This window comes from Staurois parvus, unplaced genomic scaffold (assembly GCF_062004578.1).
Source record: "Staurois parvus isolate SC_StPar_1 unplaced genomic scaffold, SC_StPar_1.0 ptg000625l, whole genome shotgun sequence".
NCBI classification, from domain to species: Eukaryota; Metazoa; Chordata; class Amphibia; order Anura; family Ranidae; genus Staurois; species Staurois parvus.
The window spans coordinates 1,092,630-1,112,562 of record NW_028318421.1 but is presented as its reverse complement, the minus strand read 5'-3'; the positions used below and the strand labels follow the sequence as shown (position 1 = coordinate 1,112,562).

Sequence of the window (19,933 nt, the reverse complement as noted above, 5' to 3'; positions counted from 1 at the left end):
CGCACTCCATGCATCCCCCGTACACTCTCTTATACCCAATAGCACACTCCATGTGTCCCCCATACACTCTCCTATACTCCATAGCACAACCTAGGTGTCCTCCATAAACTTTTCTATATCCCATAGCGCACGCCATGTATCCCCCATATACTCTCCTATGCCCTGTAGCACACTCCATGCGTCCCCATACATTCTCCTATACCCCATAGCGCACTCCATGCGTCCCCTATACACTCTCCTTTACCCCAAAACACACTTCATGCATCCCGATACACTCTTATACTCCATGCGTCCCCAATACACTCTCCTGTACCCCATAGCGCACTCCATCTGTCCCTCATACAGTCTCCCATACTCCATGCATCCCCCATACACTCTCCCTAACACACTCCTTGCATCCAGCGTACGCTCTGCAAAACATACTCCATGTGTCCCCCGTACACATTCCTATACCCTGTAATGCACTCCATGCGTCCTCCATACACTCACCTATACCCCATAACACTCCATGCATCCCCTATACATTCTCCTCTCTCCCTTAATACACTCCATGCATCCCTCATACACTCTCTTATACTCCACACATTCCATGCGTCCCCATACACTCTACATAACACACTCCATGCATCCCGTATACACTCTCCATAACTCACTCCATGAGTCCCCCATACACTCTCCTATACCCCATACCACACTTCATGCGTCCCCATACACTCTGTTATACTCCATGCGTCCCCCATATACTTTCCTACACTCCATAACATACTCTATGCGTCCCCAAACACCCTTCTATACCCCATTGTGTACTCCATGTGTCTTCTACAACACACTTATGCGTCCACCATACACTCTGCATAACATACTCCATGTGTCCACCATACACTTTGCATAGCATACTCCATGCGTCCCCCATACACTATCCTATACCTAACACTCCACACTCTCCTATACCACATAGAGCACTCCATATATTCCCCATAACAAACTTCATGCATCTATGGCCCACTGGAAACGCTTACAAAGGGGAGAGGCACCATTGTAGCTCCGCCTAGCTGTGTGGACGTTCGGTCTCCTCCAACCAAATGGACACACAGCGGTTGGTCGGTCAGTTGTGATGTGGCAGCGTGGTTGGAAACACCGAGCCGGGATCGGTCCCCCATGAAATGACTGGATTCTTCCTGTGTCTGGGTTTTCCTCCTAATAAAGGACGTTTTCCCAATGTGGTGTCTTCCTTCTCTATTGCTGGATTGGATGGTTGTGAAGGAGTAACCAGGTGTACTATGTACCCCATACTCTTCCACGGAGGGGGCGGGATCTGGGGCCCTCTTACTGTTCAGGGTGCTTCCACATTCTGATAAAGTAACCCCCCGAACCCCACAACCACTGGGCCAGGGTTGTGAGGAAGAGGCCCTTGTCCTCATCAACATGGGGGACGGCTACTGTGCCTGCGGTCACCCCTGCCAGGGACCCCCCATGTTGAGGGCATGTGGCTCGGGGGGGGGGGGGGGTAGCAGTAAGACCAGACCTAAAGGGTCTGGTATGACATTTGGCAGGGAGGGACCCCACACCATTTTGAGGGGTTCCAGTCACATCAGACCTAAAGGGCCTTGTAGGACTTTTGGGGGACCTACAGTGAAGGAAATAAGTATTTGATCCCATGCTGGTTTTGAATGTTTGCCCACTCACAAAGAAATGATCAGTCTAAAAATTGAATGGTAGGTGTATTGTAACACTGAGAGACAGAATAGCGAAAAAAAATTCGAAAGAAATGCATGTCTAACAAATGATGCACTGATTTGCATGTTCGTGAGGGAAATAAGTATTTGATCTCCTTCACAAAACATGACTTAGTACTTGGTGGCCAATCACGTTTTTACCACCATGTTTGACAGTTGGGATGGTGTTCTTGGGGTCATAGGCAGCATTCCTCCTCCTCCTCCAAACACGGCGAGTTGAGTTGATGCCAAACAGCTTGATTTTGGTCTCATCTGACCACAGCACTTTCAACCAGTACTCCTCTGCATCATTCAGATGTTCAGTGGAAAACTTCAGACGGGCCTGGACATGTGCTTTCTTGAGCAGAGGGACCTTGCGGGCACTGCAGGATTTCAATCCTTGTTGGCGTAGTGTGTTACCAATTGTTTTCTTGGTGACTGTGGTCCCAGCTGCCTGGAGATCACTGACAAGATCCTCACGTGTAGTTCTGGGGCGATTCCTCACTGTTCTCATGATCATTGACACTCCACGAGGTGAGATCTTGCATGGTGCACCAGATCTAGGGAGACTGACAGTTGTTTTGCGTTTCTTCCATTTGCGAATGATTGCACCAACTGTTGTCACCTTCTCACCAAGCTGCTTGGCGATAGTTTGGTAGCCCAGTCCAGCCTTGTGTAGGTCTATAATCTCGTCCATGACATCCCGGGACAGCACTTTGGTCTTTGCCATGGTGGAGAGTTTGGAATTAGATTAATTGCTCCCGTGGACAGGTGTCTTTTATACAGGTAACAAAATGAGATTAGCAGCACTCCATTTAAGAGACTGCTTCTAATCTCAGCTTGTTACCTGTATGAAAGACACCTGGTAGCCAGAAATCCTGCTGAATGATAGGGGATCAAATACGTATTTCCCTCGTGAACATGCAAATCAGTGCATCATTTGTTAGACATTCATTCAAAGTCAGCAGGGGATCAAATACTTATTTCCTTCACTGTATATATCTAACTAGAGCTCGGACACTAATAAGGGCCATGGCTGAAAACATCCCAAAATACCACCATGAAATAGAGCGCTCTTTTATCTCTCCTCTCCATCCCCCACAAAGGAAATTATGACACAAGGAATAACCACAGGAAAAAAACGCACCAAAATGCAATAGGAGAGGAATAAAACGCAGATAAACGTTGGTGAATGTATGTGAGAGTTTCTGCACACACGTGTGACGAGTCCGATATGAGAGGAGGAGGGGAGGAGAGGAGTACAGGGATATGGGGGAGGACGTCTCCAATGTCATGGGGTATTCTCTGTGTGCGCCCCCCCAACGCAGGGCATTGGTGGGAAGTGAAGCCCTCGGACATGGAGCACACTGCCTTGTACCTGGACAAGGTGGCCGAATGCTGGTGGTGGACTTGAATGGGTCACACTCAGCAGGCACTAGGCCCATCCAAAGCAACAGGGGGGAGATTCCTGCTACAGCCACGAAGCCAAACATTGCAGCCACGCCATGACTACACCCTTGGACACTGCCTCTGCAGCTACAGGGGGAGGGGTTGGGGCAAAGAAAAATGCAGCTCATTCGGGAGGTTTTACTGCCCCTCAAACACTAGTGTGAACAAGTCCTTCTGCAGGGGGTTGAGGCATGGTGCTCCAGGTTTTTAATAGTTAACACATATGGTGTGGAGACGACACAACTCCTACGAGCCGCCTATCAAATGGTTTTATAAAGAGATCTCCTGTGGATTGCTTTTCAGAAGACAACATGTGTAAACAAGGCCTTAGAGGAATCGCTATCTGACCATAGGCAGGCTGGGGCAGCATGAAGCGTGGGCTCCGTACTTCTATGGAACATCAGCGAAATGTACCGGGAAGGAGATCACAGCAGGTCAAAGCTCTACCAATTCCCCAGCATTCAGTCCAGCTATTCAGCTCTGAAGATCCAACTAGAAGGAGCCATTCACACCGGAGCATTGCTATCACTTCTAGGAAAATGCATTTTCCCCGCATGTTGGCGTAACACACAAAGCTGGGTACAGCACCACATGTGCCATGACATTTCACGTTGTCACCAGAACAGGAATTCAGAGAAAATGTTCCAATGGAGACACTTGTTCTGGTGACAACTGTCTAAAAGGGGATTTCCCTTACATTGGAAAGATATCCTCTCACATCCTGCTGAGTCTACAGGACAGGAAGTGAAGGGAAATCTCCCTCATGAGACACAGGCAATAACAAAAGTTACAGCAGTTCCTTACTTAAGGGCTCATTCTACCCTTTTAGCACTCTGAAAAGAGATGTGATGGGTTGCTTTTCAGAGGACATTTGCCAGGCAATGAGGAGACATTAGGTTGTCTCCTCATGGCCTTATTTAAACCCTAAAAAGACTGCAGCACCCTGCTGCAATCATGTACACTGCATGCAGTTGTGGCCTGGCCCTATTCACTTGAATGAGTCACATTAGTGTAGGCATATAAAATGTGTGTATCATAGATAGAATGATATATATAAAATATGAGGAAATGCACTATATACACATTCTTGTGTGTGACATTGGCACTGATAGCGGACCAGACAAACTGCATTTTTTCATATCAAAAGAATAGAATAAGGACTCCTTACTATGTTCATTTATGCACAAGGTCATTACTTTACCTTTGTTATGTTGGGTTCACCAGTTTTTGGATAAATATGTGGAGAGTCAGGGGGAGTTTCAGAGCAGGTTATGTGCAAATCTACCAGCATTGTAAAATGCAAGTTTGTCTGATTAGATTTGGAAAGGTCTTAATATTCATAGTGTACCTGTTTATGGTGAAGAGAATTTCAACGTGGGTGTCGTGTCCACCTTTGTACAAGGATGTTGGAGATTGCCGTTTTGCTATAAACAAGACAAGGAGTATCTATTTAACTTTTTAATTAAAATCAAAATTAAAGAAACGTCCATTCTTTTTTAGTTCCATATTTTATTGAAATAACAGTTACAAAAAAGAAAGGGCCCTGGGGGGGCCAAAGCCAACATTACAACAATAGATGTGAAGGAGAGAGCGGGGAAAGAGAATTTATCCAAAAATACCAAACCAAACATCTGGTCATTAATCAGAACAATGCGTAGGAGTTGCGTACATGAGGTGACAGGCTATATACCAGTAATGAGCTATGAGTACATAACCAAGGCCCTGGTGTGTAGGGGACGATTACAGGATACAGGGTATAGTGCAATGAGCCGCAGTCCCCATGCAGTGGGGGACTAATGATAGAAGGGTCTAGACCTGGATTTCTCTACCAGGGTTCCTCTAGAGGTTCCTTAAACAATTTCTGCCTCTTAGATAACTTCCCACTGACACCATTGGTCCTTTTAGCTTTCTGGAAGAGGGTAATTCTTCCCCATGACCCTAAGTGTAAGGAGCATTCTTCCCCCCGACCATCACACTAATGTATCATGAGTTGTAGATATAGTCACTTTTACCAGAGGTTCCCTGAGACCGGAAAGTTATTTCAAGGCTTCCTCTGTGTTGAAAAGGTTGAGAAAAACTGGTCTAGACCAACCTTTCTCAACCCTTTTATCCCAGCGGAAACCCTTGAAATAACTTTCCGGTCTCGGGGAACCCCTACTAAAACAAAGTCATTGGTGGCCAGTGAAAAATTGCCCCTTACATTGGTGGTCAATGAGAAGAATGCAACCCCCCAGACAGCTAGAAAGATCACTGGCATCAGGCAACTGGCTCTACCAAGTGCCGTTGACCTCAGAACTATGGTAGCCCAATCAAATGGAAGTAGGGGAAGGGAAGCAGAGGTAAAGAGAGGCATGAGATAAGAAAAAAGAAGGAGATGGGGAGAAGAGTGGGGAAGAGAAGGAGAGTGAGGTAGGAAAGATGCATAGGGTATGGTGTTGGGCCTTGAAAGAGAATGGAGGGAAGTGGTAGGTGAGAAGTGTGGGGAGTCCCTCTCAGCTGTTCAGCTGCCCCTCTCCGGCCCAAGCCCCCACCTCTTGAAGTCCATCCTTTTTTATGCTTTCTATCCCCTCTTCCTTTATCAGAAGCTACATGATGAAAATATATATCAATATATTTACTCAATTAACCAAGTCAATACTGGCATGTAACACCCCCTCCATTACCAGGTTATTTTGCAGTTTTAAAAAGTGTCACTAAACCCACAACTGTAAAATCAGTCTGTGTTTGCAGTAAAGCATGCTGGTTATACTCACTGTGGAACCTGAGGGGTTAATCCTCCACATTATGTAAAAAGGCGGTTTGATCCTGTCTTCTCTGATCCTCCCTTTCTTTTACTGTCCCGAATCCATCTGCTGAAAGTACAGAGCCCCTAGGAGACACTCTGCACATGTTCAGTTTGGTGTGTATTGCTAGTTTTTTGGGGGGAAGGTGCATGTGATCAGTACAGGGCTAATAGGCAATGTCCAGAGGGTCAGGGGTCATACAGCCTCATAGGATAGTCAGAGAAGAATGGAAACACCTCCTATAAGCTTAGCCAGTGCTCGGCTGGACACTAACAGAAGTCACAAGACTGCTATATACTGCTGATGAAAAAAGTATTTTGCTGTTTCTATTTACTGAAATGATTGCATTTCCATGTTCTGTGTACTGTGGGAGACCAGGTATAGTGAATGCAGGCTCCGGGGTTTAGTAACACTAAGTGATGTGATAGTGTGACTGACAATTAATAGGTCATGCAACACAGGACCCAGATTATTTTTAGATCATTTTTTTTATACAGATAGAGATTTTGATGGTGTTTATAACCACTTTTATATCTTCAACTCAAAAAAGGAAACAAGAACATTTATTTTTTAAACTTCCCTTTATGTTATTGTTATCAAACAAAAATGACCCCTTTTGTGAAATCAGACACCTCATGGGGATCCCATGTTTTACACGCTGGTATTGAGGTGGTTACATAAGGCTTCAGTGATCAATTCAAAGCCAGAGTGACCACAGAGAAAGTGGAAGATATAAATGGGGAGTCGGCCAGATCTGAACTGGAGTGCACTAAGACATATTGGCTCTGCCTGGATCATTTACCATGAAGGGTTACACAAGGGGATTCTCTCAACACAAAACCAGTCATACTACTGTGGGCTGCAGTGTGCCATTGTGTATTACTCCAGGGTTTGATTTACGAAAACCCTTTTTTTTGTTCACTTCTAATAGTCATTTTTTTTCGGAAATGAAAGAAAATTATTTTTGTAATAAATGAATGAACCCAGCCGGTGTTTACTACTGGAATAGCTTTGATTGGTTTACAACGATCACAAGGCACAGAGCCACTCGGATTGGCTCTTGAGGCCTCATGTATATGGGGCATACTACAGCATATGTCCATGCAAGGGCCGTGTTTACCTATGGATGCACAGAACAGTCATGTGGATGCGGGTGCATGCAGGTCCCTGAACTCCACACAGTCTGCATTCGAGGACCCGCACCCACACAGATGTCAAAATGGAAGCAGCGGCTGCCTATGCAGCTGCTGCATCCCAATTGATATCAGTGGGACCGTCTGCACAGAACGAACATGTGTGCATCCTGTGTGGGTAAACACGGCCCTCGCACAGGCAGAGCACACCCTGTGTGAATGAGGCCTTACATTTTGTGCAGCCTAATGATATTGTGAGTACGCCTAGAGAATGCATGCTTGTTGGGAAAAATGACATATATATTGTATATCTATTCTGTACACATAAATGAGGTGAAGGAGAATAGCAGCTCTTGTTGCCCCTTTGAAAAGCCTTGCACAGTGAATTGCTTTTCAGAGGGCAGTAGAGAAAGCTATCCTTTCACTTCCTGCTGAGTCCACAGGACAGGAAGTGAAGGGAAACCTTCCTAATGACAGCGCTGATAAAAAGAAAATTACAAGAATTCTTTACTTAAGGGCTTATTGCACTGAAGGGCTTTACCACGCTGAAGAGTGGTGGATCGCTTTTCAGAGGACATTTTACAGGCGATAAGGACATGGCCTGTTTTAACCCCTAAAAAGTCTGCACCACCACGCTGCAACCGTGTACATTGCACACGGTTGCAGCTTGGACCTATTCACTTGAATTTACTGCCACCAAGTAAACCCCCCTTTTTTGCCAGTCAAATGGAAATCTTGTATGTAAATATCACACCACAAGCCAATTGATTGATTTGTGGCATGGACCCGTTTACTTGAATGGGTCGCATGTGGCGGCTCAACCTCCTGTTTTTACCTCCTGCGGCAGCCGTGTGTGTGAAGCAATAAGGTATGGATCAGGTGCACTTCTAAAATTGAAAAATGACGCTCCGGGCTGGTTTATACCAGAATGTGGTGGGGGAAGGGCGAGTTCTCACTCAAAACGCACCACCTTTGTGGGCTGCTGCGGGTGTCAATATATTCTTAAGCAGATATACTGCTACAGGGCGGCAAGGGTGCGCAAAATCACGTATACATACACATGTGATTTTGCTGTTCCGGGTAGGGGACACGCGTGCGCACTACCCGCACCGCCATTCACGGCCTCGGCTGTCAATCACCGGGTCCCGGCTGGTGATTTCTCGCCGGCACCCAGTGATCGCTGAGTATTTCCGACGGGGGAGAGACCTGTGCATAAACAACACAGATCCTTTCCCTGTCAGCTCCTGTTTTGTGACATCCGTGCCCATTTAGTCTCTGCCCGCATTTTGACAGCAGACATCTCTGGACCCGTGATGGCTCTATGGGCAGCTGGAAGTAAGTGGATTTGTGTCCGTTTACATCAGACTACCTCTGATAAGTCACAATTAGATGCTGAAAAACTGGAAAGGACAAAGCCTGTTCTGTCCTATACAGAACCTGAATGGACTCAGAGGTTGGCAGATGTAAATGGACACGTCCAGTTACAGTCACCTGACCATATAGCTGCATGGAGCTTTTGATCAGGTCCACCTAAAAACTGATAATTGGAGCTTTCTGGAAAGCCTGTGTAAAAAGGGGTTTTTACCCCCATCCACTCCAAGTTCCAGAAATTTCTAGGAACAGCAGGAAACACAGGCTGACCCATGATAATGTACCCAACACTACAAAAAAAAAAAAGTAGCTCTGCACACATGCATAGATCTAAAGAGGTCCTCACCGTAACCTGCGTTAACACGGTGCACAGGTTTGAAGCCGGCCTAGAGCCCAGTGACAACAAAGTAAGAGGTCATTTGTGCAATGGGGACAAAAACAACCCCCTCCTCCATTTCCTGGTTGCACAACACCCCAATTATGTTAGGTTCGAGTTAAAAGCTGTCAAATGTACTTTGTACGCGGTACCTACCAGACTTGCTGCTTATGTCACAGGCACCTCCTCTAATGTGGGTAAAGGGACGCAGAACACCACATTTTGGAGGACATGCCCAAAGGTCAAAGGTTTGGGATTTGTGTATACAATTTTGGGTTTTCTTTGACCCTCGTCAATTTTAAGAAGTCCCCATTACAGGCCCTACTTAACCAACCAATAGAGGAGGAACCAAAGCATTCCAAAAAATTGGTCTGGTTTACATTCCTAGCGGCCAGAATAGCAGTCACCAGGTCCTGGATGTCTTTTGTCCATCCCCTTTTCAGTAGTGAACGCTGTCATGGCAAATGATGCATAAATGATGCCATCAGCCACATTGAATGATAAACTACATTTATTGGAAAGATCATGGGACCCTTGGATAAGTTATATTTCAGCAGACAGACAATCAGCGAAGTTCCAACAAAGGGCAGAGGAGATGGACACGGAACAAAACTCGGATTACCCACATGTCCTGATATTCTTCTTCTAGCTTTCTCTCTCTTCTCTTCCTTTTCTTTCTCTATTCGGCCTTCCTTCTGCATTTACCTGGGTTGTCATATGCACCTGATTAAAGAAACATGTTCATTAGAGTATATCAGTTTGGGGAGCACTCAACCTGCGTAAAAAATGTATGGCACAGCTATTGATATGAGAAATATCAAACCAGACCTCAGTACAAAAAATGATGCTGTACATGAAATGCCTTTTGCACTTAAAGGGTAACTCCACTTTCATGGGAAGAAAATTAGCAAACAACTCCCCCCCAAAAAATATAGCGTGTACAATGCCGATCAATGTAATATTGTAATTCAGTGTTATTAAAGATTACCTTTCCTTTTCAATCTGCAGTGTAAATTTCTGTAAAATGTAAGACAATATGGCTACCTGGAGGCGTTCTGTATACAGATGGTGTACAGAACATCCCCTAGAAATGTAATTTCCTGCTTTTGTGATTGGCTTACTGATTTTCCCAGAAGTCAGCACTAAGATGCAAGTCATATTTATGGCATCCTCTGCAACAAAAATATAATTTTTGGTGAGATATTCTCAAAGGGAAATCACATCTAAAAAGGGATGCAGACCCTGCCAATTTCCCCAGAGCCCTGCAGGTGCAGCAGCTAATTGATCATTATAAAACCACTCCTATAAAAATTCACTCTGAACATGGGACACAAACAGCTATTCTTTCAGAATAACAAAAGGTAGGAACCCTTGCAATGTAAGTACATCACCCAGAGGGGAAGGTTTTTTTCTCAACAAAAGTGAAGTTACTCTTTAAATTACCTGCTAAGTCTTGGATGCGATGTTCCTATAATTTGTACATTTAATTGCCAATACAAATATTCAAACAGAAAAGCTCTCAAGCTGAGGGAGCATGGACACAAAGGTCCTCTGGATTTTGAGAGGGTAAAGAAAAGTAATAAATAATAAAGCGGATGAGGACGTCACGTGAGGACGTCGATGATGAACCGCGTAGGGCGGAGCCTTTGGATGTGACGTCCCCGAGTGGTTGATACGGCGCATGCGCAGCCAGGCTGGGTCCGTGTCTGTGATATTCAACGCGCTGTTCATGCTGGCGTCGGCTAAGACACTGCTTTTTGTAAGTGCAATGTGTTTTGAGTAAATTGGAAGTTTTATGAAGTACTGCACCATGAGTCTTTATTCCCTTGTATTTTGAGTGGAGGTCTGATCATCCTAAAGAGTCGGTGATTGAGGGGTGAAGTGGATCTGGATGATATATATTCCCTGCAGAGTATTGCTCCCTGGATACCAGTTACTAAATTCCCAGTGTTGCAGCCCCAAGTTATTGATCATTGCTCCCAGAGCAGAAAGCGTTCTATGCTGATTTATAACATGATCAGCATCTCGCTCTGGTGAGTTGATTCAATTCATTCGGTGCTGGATGCACTTTTGGTGATATTTGGATCAACTATTATTTCATGACGTATTACTTTGGACTTTTTTTGGACTTCACAATATTATTGATTTATATATCATTTGTTTGATTGCATTTTAATTTTTGACTCCAATATTTTTTGGATTAGTTTATTCATTTTGTTTAGCGCAACCTATATATTTTATTGATTTACTCACCCTATTTTTATAGGTTAGGTTTTGCAGCTATTTTTACGCTGTGTTCTGTGGCACTATCTTTTATATATTTTAAAATCAGCAACTTATAGTGGGACTGCGGGGGGCATTCTAACACTGAGCGATGTGGAACGGGACACTGACTGTCACTGAGATCACCAGTGACACCAAAATAGCGATCAGTGCTAATATAAAGCACTGACACTGTACTAATGACGCTGGGCTAACTTCTGGGGTGATCAAGGGGTTAACTGTGTGCTGATTCACTGTGTGTGCGCTTTACACTGTAAGTACACTGCTTTGTATGGCTTTGCTATGCAGAGCCATACAAAGCAGTGTGCAGGAGCTGACAGGGGAGGGATCTGTTTGTTTACAAATAGGTCTCTACCCCGACCGTGATACATGGTGATCGCCGGGTGCCAACGGGGAATCACTGGCTGGAGACGGGTGATTTTCAGCAGAGGCCGTGCGCGCCCCCTACCTAGAAATGCAAAATCACCTATATAAATATACACATGTGATTTTGCGCACCCCTGTCACCCTGTAGACGCATTTCTGCTATAGGCCGGTGGGAAAGCGGTTAAACACTTCAGCTAAATATTTCAGGATATTTTTTATTGGACCCTTTCCCCGGGACAAACGTTGCAAGCTGCAATTTCTACTAAACTGCTTTGTTTGAGACATGCCAACTTTGGAAAACACCGGTGCTAAAACTAATGAATGGCAACTAGTCTGCAAAGGACTTGCACCATTGGGACGGTCGGTTGTCTTGCAGTAATGGAAACAGATCTTGCTAATTGGGCCATACACATACCAATTATCTCACAAGAGATCCTAAAAGGTACAAACTAAGAAGCATTTTGTAATGTAAATAAAGTTTCATGTCTTGGCTTCTAAAACTTACCTGTAAGCTCGGCAATGCCTGTATGCATATCAAAGAATGGATCGGTAACCAAAGGAGCCCGGTTCTGGCTGTAGGACTTGCTGATGGTCTCAAACAGCAGTAGGTTCTATGATCCGTCCTTGTCAGGGTATCCAGGTGGATTCCAGCTCACATCCATCACAATCTGCTCTGGGAGGAACTAAGTCCACTGCAGCTGAAACCCATTCATCCTCCCTGCCACAGAAACATAAAAGCGTCACAACAACCACAGCTGACCGGCATACTCTTGCTCAAAGCTACAAGTAAAGCCGCACTTTTCCCTATGAAGAGGAAAGCAATGGGTGTGCCTTCCCAAGCAGCAGGCAATCTTTATTGCCCACTGTGTGTGTTCAGTCATCAGCTACAATGACTCTGCTCAGAGCTTACACAGGGGAGAGGACCCCCCCATCCCCCACCTGCCTGATGTGAAAACTCTGGAGAAGGATATTTACCTGGAAAGTGAAATGGATCCCCTCCGATATTATTTCCCCATTCCACAAACCAAACAAGGCTTTGCCATAGTGTGAGGATGAGAGCACCTTAACACAGCGTTCCCACTCCAGACTGGACGGGACCATGTTGTAGTTCTGGTTCTGCTAATGTTCTGTCCAGTTTCATTGTAATGCTGCCTAAAGCAATACCTACAAATGGTTCAGTGCTGCACAGACAGCTGCACAATAAAACCGCACAACACACTGACTTAAAGCCGTACTAAGCCCAAAAACAAAAATGTCATATATTGCCGTGTACCGATCCTTGGATGTGATGCATGCATTAGATTTGGTGATCCTGCCAGTAACACACCTCCTGTATTAGAGTGCCCTACTCTGGATGAAGGAGCACAGGTACACACAAGGACAGCAGCACTGTCAGTCTGGGGGGAGGGGAGTGTTACGTGTACTAGCAGATTCTGATACACTAAAAAATTGAAGCCAAACTGCAGCTCACACTGCCGCTACACAAGCAGTTACAGCAAAAAGGTTTTTTTTTTGGGGGGGGGGGGGGATAAAGGTATTACGTTCAAAAATAAAAGCAGACCATTGTAATCACCTGTCAGTGGAAAATGGTTTCAACAATCTAACTGCTACATTTGTAGTAGAGCTTGTTTTCTTGAAAAATGTACTCTGAGCTGGGAGACTCCGTGTACATGACAGCTGACAGGCGGGGGAAGCATCTATGACAGCAGAAAGCGATTGGGTCTCTTCTGTCATAAAACTCTACCTGTCACATTTATTTAACCACTTGCCTACCGGACACTTTTACCCCCTTCGTGCCCAGGACAATTTTCAGCTTTCGACGCTCTCACACTTTGAATGGCAATTGCGCAGTCATGCAACACTGTACCCATATGACATTTTTATCATTTTTTTAAACACACAGAGCTTTGTTTTGGTGGTATTTAAAAGGAAGGAAATATAGAAGGAAATGACAGGAGGACGTCATATGATGTCCTCCCACTCTAACTGCGCATGTGTGCCCCCAGGGACGTGCGGCGATCAGTGGTGCGCTGTGTCCCCGGGAAACAGCGGATGACATCAACTCTGTCATGTGATCAGCTGTGTCCAATCACAACTGATCACATGTAAACAAGGAAATGCCGGTTATCGGCATTCCTTTCCTCACACTGACAGCGCGTGAGGAGAGCCGGTAAGGGGCATTCCTCAGAGGGGACATGTACACTGATCATCAGGGCACTGGTGCGGCTTGTCATGTGATTTAAAAGCTCCAAATTGCATGACAAATTGCACCCCATTGCCAGCAATGGAGCCGTTCATATTGCAGAGACTCATATTGCAGCGATTATGAAAAAGGTTCCTGAACGATTTTTGCTGATTTCATTGCGACTTGCATAGACTTCTGTTATATGAGGCTGCAAGCCGCAATGAAATCGGCGGTGCAAATCGCACTGATATGCGGCTCTGGAATGGCGCTGAAGTAGTGTGATTTCAGTGCCGCACCAGTGTGAACCGGGGCTCACTGGATGCTTGTGCAGCACTTGGACACAATTTGGACATCATTGTAAAGCAGAATTCTGGGTACAAATGACTTTTCCCCGTTCAGTGGGGCTGTGCGGGTCAGCTGAGTACGAGCTTTGTGCTCCCCCCCCCCCGAGAAAAAACAAGCAGCTGATCCATGCAGTGGGGGGCAAACATTTGTGAGCGCAATTCTGCTTTCATGTAGAAGTATAGGCCACATGTTTGGGGGGGTTAGAACCCTGGCACAGCTGCTGGGGGGGTTATTGGGGGGCTTTCTGCACAGTGCCGTGTTACTATGGACAGGTGTGGGGGGGGGGGGCAAGTGATGGTGGAGCTGCAGCTGTCTGTCCCTCACCCCCCCCATCAGCCTCTCCATACATAATATACCCCCCAACCTCCTCCACCTTCCCTCATACCACCTCCATGCGGCTCCCCCTCACCTCCTCAGCTGGTCTCTCCTGGTCGCCATCACCTCAGAGACAGTTTCTCTAGCCCTCCCTCACTCTCAGCTTCTTCTCTCCTCTGCCTTGTACATTAGATAGAATAAAATGGCCTCCGTAGGGCAGAAAGCCGAACTCTATGATGTGTATTGGAGCTGACTGGGAAGGGAGACATCTATGGCGAGAGGCGGTATTACCGCTACGGCACAATCACACCTAGTGACCTCTTGTGGCCGCTTTTATGAATAGCCATTAAAGTGACCAATTGACTGTTTCTGTCAAATCAAATATCAAATTTATTTGGGTACAAGTGTCACTCAAAATAGGTAGGCCTGAAAAGTGACAGCTGGTGTGAGGTGGCAGGCTGTGATTGGCTGATTGGCAGGAAGTCAGGTTAGCTCCGCCCCCAGGCTGCATCTCACCTCAATGCTGCCCTGGTATCCGAGCCATAAGCAGCATCAGAGCTTGTCTCCTGCGACTGACAGAGATTTTCGCCATTTATACGGATTTCGATTCCTATTATCACTACTATATAATTCTTTATATTATTAATGGTAATATTTCATCATTTTAGCCATTTGCAGGTCATCCAGCACCACCAGGATGCCTCGGCCTTCACGACGCCCATCTCGTGGGAGGCCTTCACATCAGGAGGACGGAGAGTCTCCGATCGCCCATCGGACTAGGTCCAGAGTCCAGCGTCATCGGAGACGGGAGGAGGCCTCCACCCACCGAAGCCGTTCACCAACAGAGTGAGCCAGGGCCCCTGAGCACCATCCTCCACTGGCCATGCAGCAGCATGCCAGGGCCCCTGAGAACCACCCGCCACCGGCCATGGAGCAGCACGACAGGGCCCCTAAGAACCACCCACCACCGGCCATGGAGCAGCGCGCCGAGGAGGAGGTAAGTGTGTGTCCCATTTGTTTGGCAGGTTGTGAAGATGGAGAGAACACAACCATCCTGGCCTGCAATCACGAGTTCCACACCAGCTGCATCTGCCGATGGTTTGGAGAGAACCCCACCTGTCCACTCTGCCGGGCTGATTTTTCCAACCAGCTACTTCTCCTTCAGAACGCCTTACACGAAGTTGTCAATGGAGACATGTGGATTGGTTATGTAATTGGTGATGATGGTGCTATCTACGTTCAGTATATTGAGGTCCGTAATTTGACCATCTTGCTTTAAAAGCCTGGATGACATCAGCTGTGTTGGAAATGTATATGACAACTGGTGTTGTGTATGTAATATTTTTTTTTTTCAATTTATATTATACTATTAGTATTATTATTATATATTATACATGTTTACCTGTTTTAACCATACTTGTAGTAGTTATAGGTTAATGCTTTGAAAAAAAAAAACACCAAAAAAATAAAAAAAAATAAAAAAAAACAAAAAAAAAAATTTCTTCTTATTATTTACTCTTAGCCGTTTTATGATTGTAATAGTTATAGTATTTAATGCTTTGAAAAAAAAACAAAAAAAGTAAAAAAAAATTAGTATTATTATCCGTTTTATGATTGTAGGAAATATAGTATTTAATACTTTATAAAAAAAAATTTTATTATTATTATTAGCCGTTTTATGATTGTAGATGTTATAGTATTTAATGCTTTGAAAAACATGGCCGGATCTAGGGGGGTGCTGGGGTGGACTGCACCCCCATAGATTTCAGTGGTGCCCCCCCAGACTACTGAGCTCCTTCCCCCCCATCCCCACACTCAGAGCCGGGACAAAGGAAAGGAAGCCTGGAGTTAAGTCCTGAAAGTGACAAGAGAGCAAGGAGTAGCGGTTCTGTGCTCTGCCCCCTCCTCCTGTCAGAACAGCGTTGCTCCATATAGCTGATGACACAGGATTGCTCCGTCCATCGGACTGTACACAGTTTCAATACCTGCCCCTATCTCCTCTAAGGACCGCTTATCTCCCACAGCAGTAAATGTAGATCGGGGCGGGTAATGAAACTGTGTACAGCCCCATGGTCAGAGCGATCCTGTGTCATCAGCTATATAGAGCAGCTCTGTTCTGACAGGAGGAGGGGGCAGAGCACAGCACCGCTCCTCTAGACTGTAATTTGGGGGGGGGGGGCTTACAGGCAAATTTTACATAATGAGAGGGGAGGTGTGGGGGAAACAGTCATTTGTGCTTGGGATGAGAAGGGGCTATCTGTGCTGGAAAGGGTAATGGCAGTTGCGGGGGGGGGGGTTCTGTTAGGAGAAGGATTTGGGGGGATTTAAGCCAGGAGGGGGCATGGGGGAAATGTTTGTGCCTATTTGTGCTAAGAGGAGGCGGGGGATTTGGGCTAAGTGGGGGCAGAGGATTTGGAAAAGGAGAGGATCTGTGCTGGGAAGGGTACTTTGGAAGGGATTGTACTAGGAGTAGGAATTTAGAGGAATTTGTCATAGGGAGGGTATTGGAGGATGGGGATTTGGGGGAGGGGGGGATTTGTTCTAGAAGGAGGATGGGGGATATGTGCTAGGAGGGGGGATTAGCGGGGAGATTTGTGCTATAAGGGGGGATAGGGGCGATTGTGCTAGGAGAGGGGATTGGAGGGATTTGTGCTAGAAAGAGGAATTAGCGGGGATGGGGGGGGGGGGGATTTGTGCTAGAAGGGGGATGGGGGATATGTGCTAGCAGAGGGGATTAGCGGGGAGATTTGTGCTAGAAGGGCGGATGAGGTTGATTGCGCTAGGAGAGGGGATTGGAGGGAATTGTGCTAGGAGGTAAGATTGGGGGGATTTGTGCTAGGAAGAGGTGAGGGAATTTGGGTTAAGAGGGGGGACTGGGGGGGGGGGATTTGGAGATTTGTGCTTGGATGAGAAATTGGGAAATTTGAGACGAAGGTGGATGTGTGCATGGAGGGATTATTTTTTGGGCGAGGCGGAATTGGGGGCACTGGAGGCGGAATTGGGGGGCAAAGATTTGTGCTGGGAAAGGGGTCTATACTGGGAGGAGGGGGAATTTTTGCATTGTTGTGTGGGGAGAATTTTGGTTTGCAGACAGAAGTTATGCTTGGGGGGAGCATGCTGATTCATTCTCTTTTCTTTTTTTTTGGGGGGGGGGGATTTATGCTGAGACATGATGCTCACACATGGGGGGGGGCTTAGTTTGTCATCTTCACCCTGGGAGCTAGTCGACCTTGTCCTGGCACTACACACAGGGCAGTCAATAGATCTCCTCCTCCCCACTCATCACATTGCTGAAATCGGATTCCCTTACAGACACAGCCTCGATCTGCATGTATAGCTGGCTGCTATGTTGCAGTTCTGACCCTGTCCTCTCCTCTTCTGACCCCTGTCCTCTACCCTGCTGACCCTCTGTACCCTGCCATGCTGACCTCTGTCCTCCATCCTGCTGACCCGTGTACACTGCCCGTCGGCGTTCTTTACAACTTACCTTTTCTTGGAGCGGGTCCGGTGTCACCCCGTATAGGTTGCATGCTGATGGTCCCCACAGGATCGGGACGCCACTGCTCCCTTCCTCTGCCCTACTGACCCCTATTTTGTCCCCTACTGACCGCCTGTACACTGCCCTCCTGAGTCTTGTACACTCCCCTGCTGACCTCTCATCCTCTGTCCTGCTGACCGCCTGTACACTGCCCTCCTGAGTTGTACACTCCCCTGCTGACCTCTCATCCTCTGTCCTGCTGACCCCCTGTACACTGCCCCGCTAACCCTTGTACACTGCCTTGATAACCCGCTGTAAACTTCCCTACAAACTCATGGCCTCTGTACTCTGCCCTACAAACTGCTGCCCCTATCTCTCTGCCCTGCTGGCCCCCCTGTACACGGCCCTACTGACTTCTATACACTGCCCTGCTGACCTCGCATCCTCTGCCCCCCTGATGTTTTTTACTGCACCACCACATCAGACAGGCTAGATCCGGCCCTGTTGAAAAAAAAATGATTGCACTAGTATTGTTTATACTGTTATTAATAAGATTATATATTTTTAGCTTTTTTAGGATTGTAGTAGTTATACTGTAGTAGCTGATTCTTTGGGAAAAAAAAATGATACAATTATACTGGTATTGTTTATATTATTATTTTTATTATTATTATATATTTTTAGCTTTTTTTATTATTGAAGTAGTTATATTAGTTGATTCTTTACAAAAAATGACACTGGTATTGTGTGTATTATTATTATTATAAACAGGTTGCTGAACAGCCACAGTACATATACTGCGGCAGGGCGGCACCGCTGCACAAAATCACGTTTATATACGTCATTCACACTCCCAATGTTTTCACGGGCAGGGAGGCGTACACGCGCTCCGGCCGACCTGCAGGTGTCACGATTCGATCCCCGAGGGATCAATCATTCAATTTCAGCCAGAGATGTCCGGCTGAAGTTGAATGATCGGTCCATGTCCTATCCTGTCCTGTGTTGACAGTTACACAGGACAGGATATGATGTAAATCTTCTCTGCCTGGGCACATTCCGTCCCAGAGAGAGAAGACACAGAAAACGTGAGTACAAAGCACTGCACTAACAGTTAGAACACACCTAGGTCACATTTAACCCATTGATCGACCCCCCCCCCCAGTTAACCCCTTCACTGCCCTGTCACCAGTGTCATTGTTTACAGTGCACAGATTTTTACTGATTACTGTATTAGTGTCGCTGGCTATTTCTGATAGTGTTAGCGTCAGTTAGCGCTCCTCCCAGAAAGCATCAGATTGCCCGCTAGTACACCAGTAATCACATTTAACCCTTCGATTGCTAGGAACACGTTCACTTGCACACTAAACCTCCATTGCTAGTATAGTGTCTGATTGGATCAATATCTTTGATCAGATCAGCGCTATACCAGCGTTCACATTAATATAGTGTCCCCAAAAACGCAGCATTAGCGGGATAAGCCCTGACACCTGCCAGCACCTGCGTTTAGCCCCCATGCCCCCCCCCCTTCTCCCCCAGCAAGTGCAGTGTCAGTAGATAACTGTCACTTGATACATTATACACAAAACCGTAGTGTTCACAGAATCAGACCTGATCTCTGTTAGCACTTGTCGGTAAATTTTTTGTAGCGGTTCAAGCAGTCCCTGACAGCCATCCGCTCTTTTTCCCGTGAGTCGCACTAGGTACCTATAAATTTAGTGGCCAAAATGTCCAAGCAAAGGTACTCTAGTGAAGAGGCCTACATTATTCTGAGCATGTCAGGTGAGAGCAAAGGGGAAGACTCACTGTCAGAATCCGCCTCAGAATACAAACCTGTAGACAGCAGCGGCACCCTGACAGTTAGCTCAGATGACGGAGAAGAGGTCCTTGCTAAGATCAGGCATACCCGACCCCATTTCCAGGTTGCTGAGGTGGTACAAACACATGATGACTCTCATATGCAGCAATACTAGTGCCACGCTACCTTTTGGCGAACTGGCGAGCACCAGTGGTCTAGTACGTCCTGGTATTATACATACCAGCATTGTAGTATCACTAGGTGACGTGGCGAGTCCCATAAGTGCAGTACAAGCTGGTGTGGTGGCAAGCACAAGTAGTCTCCTGCGGCCACCAAGAA

At 46.2% G+C, this 19,933-nt stretch overlaps 1 long non-coding RNA gene across 1 annotated transcript; it reads right to left on the bottom strand.

Annotated features, from left to right (window-relative positions):
- Positions 1-4,507: 4,507 nt before the first annotated feature.
- On the bottom strand, positions 4,508-14,535 carry LOC149449364 (uncharacterized). Its single transcript, XR_016315416.1, has 4 exons — positions 14,416-14,535; positions 11,982-12,194; positions 9,454-9,550; positions 4,508-4,588 (listed from the first exon to the last, which is right to left on the bottom strand). It is a non-coding gene; the product is annotated as an uncharacterized LOC149449364 (long non-coding RNA).
- Between the last annotated feature and the right edge of the window lie 5,398 nt (positions 14,536-19,933).